This window comes from Agrilus planipennis, unplaced genomic scaffold, assembly GCF_000699045.2.
Source record: "Agrilus planipennis isolate EAB-ADULT unplaced genomic scaffold, Apla_2.0 scaffold17, whole genome shotgun sequence".
In the NCBI taxonomy this organism is placed as follows: domain Eukaryota; kingdom Metazoa; phylum Arthropoda; class Insecta; order Coleoptera; family Buprestidae; genus Agrilus; species Agrilus planipennis.
The window spans coordinates 217,635-221,938 of record NW_020439021.1 but is presented as its reverse complement, the minus strand read 5'-3'; the positions used below and the strand labels follow the sequence as shown (position 1 = coordinate 221,938).

The 4,304-nt window shown below is 35.4% G+C and overlaps 1 protein-coding gene across 3 annotated transcripts in view; it reads left to right on the top strand.

The window, feature by feature from the left end:
- The window catches only part of LOC108744379 (protein tincar), a 116,204-nt gene that overhangs the window by 84,417 nt on the left and 27,483 nt on the right, over nt 1-4,304 (top strand). The window lies entirely within an intron of this gene.

Here is a 4,304-nt window from a genome sequence, read left to right as displayed (position 1 = left end):
TCTACCCCTCCTAACTCCTGTTTCTGCCTCTAATATGTCTCTGACTAGACCTTCATGCCTGAGAAGGTGTCCTACCAACCTATCTCGCCTATTTTTTATTGACTTCCATAAAGCCCTCTGTTCTCCTATTCTTTCTAATACCTCTTCATTTCTAACCTTTTCTACCCACGTTATCCTCATTATTCGCCTATAACACCACATTTCGAAAGCTTCTAACCTATTCTTTTCCGCCGCGCCCACCGTCCATATTTCGCACCCGTACAATGCCGCGCTCCAAACATACACCTTTAACAATTTCTTCTCGAATTTCTAAATTAAACGTTCGCGAGCATAGAAGTGACTTTTTTTTATTTAAGGCGATTCGACCCTGCGTTATCCTATGCTTTATATCCCTACTACTCCTTCCGTCCTGACTTATCTGACTTCCTAGATACCTAAAATCAACCACTTCTTCTTATTTTTCGTCTCCTGCCTTTATATTCTCTCTTTCCCTACTTTTTCTTCCCTTACATACCAGTATTTTTGTTTTACTTTTATTTATTTTCATACAATATCGTTTCGTCAAAACCGCTTCCGTCTTATTTAAAGTTATATCTAACCTTCTCTATCCACCGAATTTTGAGCATCCGCCCATAACACCACATTCTTAATGCTTCTAAAAAAATTTTTTTCGGCCCGCCCACCGATCACGTCTCGCACCCATATAGACTCGTGCTCTAAACACACATATTTTTAATAATCCACTTCTCATTTCAAAATTAATAATCATTATCGAGCATAGAAATTGAAAACAATTAAAAATATCTTTTGCATTAAAGAACTAATTGTACAACTACCAACAAAAAGGTTTTGTACAAGGATTTTATCTCGCAATCAGAAAGGGCTCGAGACATTCCTGTAAATTTAATTGAATTCCAAAGGTCTAATGGGCATTCCGATTAAATTTTCCTTGTCACTCAAAAATACCACCTGGATATTCAATTTCAAACAGAGAGAACTCACTATATCTATTGACTTTTGTTTGTTCCATTTAAATTAATTACGTTTTTTTTTAATTCATGAAAATCATACATCCAGGAGTACATATTATACATACATGTAGATCTATCTTCATATGTACCTATGTATGCACTATAAGGATTCATTCATTCTGAGTCATTTGAGGTTTATCAGCAGCCGAAATGAATAGAGGGTTGATATTTGCTCCACCTGCCATCTGCTTGAGACGTGATAGACATAACAATCACGCACTTAACACTTAAGTAACTTATTTGCTGCTCACTACTATTCATTCGAAATAAAGTTGTTGTTCTTGCATGAAATTTCAAATTTAAATTAATACACAATAAGTAACTAATGTGTGTAGAATCCTAACTGTGATTCTCTTATGTAGTTTAGGAAAATTTCTATGTGAAAAACGTAAAATGTTCTACAGATTTATTAGATAGAAAATTATATGGTGCATCTTTGTAGGTAGGTACTACAAATAATGAGAAATTTAACTCATACCGTAGCGACTGCTGTTAAATGTAACGAATATTTGATGGTTAATGCCTTTCATAAAATACGTAACTACAATGTGTAGTTCAACTAAATTCCTTTGCACTGGTATTTCTCAATTTCATTCCATTATCCTATGATATGTAAAAAATTTCCTTGAATCATTTTATTTCTAAGCGATTCATATTCCTTCAGGAACCATTGTTAAAGACGTAAATTTTGGTGGATGCGCCTACCACTTGTAGAAATTTATGTTTAATACAATTTATGTGAAATGGAGTTTCGGGTGAATTATTTGTTAGTAATATTGATTGCAACGTAGAAGCTCAGGAATTAAACTACTCGTGATTAAGGGTTAACCACCCGAAACAGTTGTTTGAATAAAATTTGTTGAAACATTTTAAAAGCCATTACTTTGCATTCATTATTACCTATTTGCACAAGTTTGTCCTTTTCATGTAAACATTAATTACGATCATTCAAAACTTTATTCTTAGCAATACCCATAAAAAGGATCCACTTCAGAAAATGCTTTCCAACTTAGGTTATTCTTTCACTTCGTTCGCGTAGCCTTTTCCTACCTTAAGATCATGAGCATATCCGATTAAAAAAAAAAACTTTCTCTGGCGATGTGCTCCTTCCAATGTCTTGGATGCGCGCTGGCAAAATCGTAGGTAGAGAGGAAAAAGCTCATTATACTCTCGACTCTTGTTCATTAAACATACATTTTCATACAGTACCTGCCAAAAGTTTTGTTCAATCATGAATAGTAGTGCGAGTCGAAAACAAGCGTTAAAGCCTTTAATATGTCTTCAAATATAAATAAACATCTCCTTGATATTTTCAGTAGTAAATGGTACCACTAACAGCACATTTGAGCAGTGCAATTGTAGTGGATAAAATGGTCAATTTTTCCGTGCAGTACTGTACGGATTATACGCTCCTCACCGGTTAAGAGTTTGGCCGAGAGTTGTCTCTTTCCTTTTCTGGCCTAGTGCTGTTCTTTTCTACTTTGCGCCGGTCAAACTGAAGGTCACATCGCTACAGTAAGTAAACCAAGTATAACATTGCAAAAGTTCATTATTCTTCGAAGCTTACATCACAGATGTTGTCTTAAAAGGATTTCTGCCAAAAAAAAAACGGATAAAGGAATACCTAATACCCAAACTTCTGGAGTGAGGCTATAGCCTGAATTCTATTAATTTTCCAATAAATGCATTTTATCGATATCGCCAACCAATTTTTTCCATTTCATTGTTATGAAAAGAATAGTTTCATAGCAACTGCAATCTACCTAGTATGAGTACATACATACATAGATAGATGTATATTCATTGGGAAAATGCACACAATCAAACACATACACGTAAATGTTACTACCGACATACACGCCATCTGTAACACTGTGCGTTTGCACGTTACACACGGTCGGATGGCAGTTTCGTTATCAGCAGGTATTATCAAGCGTTGACATTAAAGTGCATTCGGGCTTTCATGACTACAGCCGAAACTGCAATCTTGTTAAATCGAGTTTGCTTGTCCCAGTTGATGGATGACCGTTTGAACGGAAACAGTTTTCGAATTAACCGACGTTACCAATCGTTTCACTTTAATGAGAATCAGGTTTTAATTTCTGTTTCCGTTAATAAATGATGAACGAACAGCGAAATATTGAAATGACCGCGGCGAAAATCAACATTTAGAGGCAAATATCATTTTGTCGTCCGTTCGTTTACTTTTTTCAATATTTCGTAATTACTGACCTTCTCTCATCATCATAAGGTCATCCGACTTAAGACTGATTCGACATGCACCACCACTCTTTCCTATCCTGAGCTAATCTTGGAATTTCCCCAAAACTAGAACAACCCAAATCCTTAAGTATTTGCAACCAGTAATTTAATCTAAGTCTACCTCTACTCCTCTTAACTCCTGTTTCTGCCTCTAATATGTCTCTGACAAGACCTTCATGCCTGAGAAGGTGTCCTACCAACCTATCTCGCTTATTTTTTATTGAATTCCATAAAGCCCTCTGTTCTCCTATTCTTTCTAATACCTCTTCATTTCTAACCTTCTCTATCCACCGAATTTTGAGCATCCGCCCATAACACCACATTCTTAATGCTTCTAAAAAAATTTTTTTCGGCCCGCCCACCGATCACGTCTCGCACCCATATAGACTCGTGCTCTAAACACACATATTTTTAATAATCCACTTCTCATTTCAAAATTAATAATCATTATCGAGCATAGAAATTGAAAACAATTAAAAATATCTTTTGCATTAAAGAACTAATTGTACAACTACCAACAAAAAGGTTTTGTACAAGGATTTTATCTCGCAATCAGAAAGGGCTCGAGACATTCCTGTAAATTTAATTGAATTCCAAAGGTCTAATGGGCATTCCGATTAAATTTTCCTTGTCACTCAAAAATACCACCTGGATATTCAATTTCAAACAGAGAGAACTCACTATATCTATTGACTTTTGTTTGTTCCATTTAAATTAATTACGTTTTTTTTTAATTCATGAAAATTTACATAATATATATGCCAAAATTTTAAAATGTAAAAAGGAACACGAAGAGAATATGAAAACAATTCCTGAGTTTCTGTTAGTAAATAAAGCATTTTCACAAATACGAGGGTGGATTGATAAGTTTCCGGCCTAACCAAGAGATGACGCCACTAGGCCTACCTTGAGGTGACATTCTATAGTACCATCCTTGGATAGCTTGTAGCTATAGTTTCAGCCCGATCTCCTTGCTAGTGTAGGTTTGACAGCACGCTGAACAAGACGCCT